General features: G+C 45.1%; 1 protein-coding gene across 1 annotated transcript in view; it reads left to right on the forward strand.

Moving 5' to 3' along the window:
* Positions 1–306, forward strand: part of ATP9A (ATPase, class II, type 9A) — a 174,603-nt gene that overhangs the window by 89,913 nt on the left and 84,384 nt on the right. The window lies entirely within an intron of this gene.

The raw sequence follows: 306 nt of genomic DNA on the forward strand, positions 1-306 counted from the left end.
AGAGTTATGGAGGTAGATGATGCTGATGGCTGATAACAATGTGAATTCAGCTCAGTACTGTAGAATGGTAAATTTTCTGTTATGTATGTTTTACCGCAATTAAAAAAATGAATATAGCATCAAAAATACATTAGCTTAAGGGATCAGTAATTTTTCTTTTTTTTTTTGAGACGGATTCTCACTCTGTCGCCCAGGCTGGAGTGCAGTGGCCGGATCTCAGCTCACTCCAAGCTCTGCCTCCCGGGTTTACGCCATTCTCCTGCCTCAGCCTCCCGAGTAGCTGGGACTACAGGCGCCCGCCACCTC

Source organism: Colobus angolensis, unplaced genomic scaffold, assembly GCF_000951035.1.
Source record: "Colobus angolensis palliatus isolate OR3802 unplaced genomic scaffold, Cang.pa_1.0 Scaffold319, whole genome shotgun sequence".
NCBI classification, from domain to species: Eukaryota; Metazoa; Chordata; class Mammalia; order Primates; family Cercopithecidae; genus Colobus; species Colobus angolensis.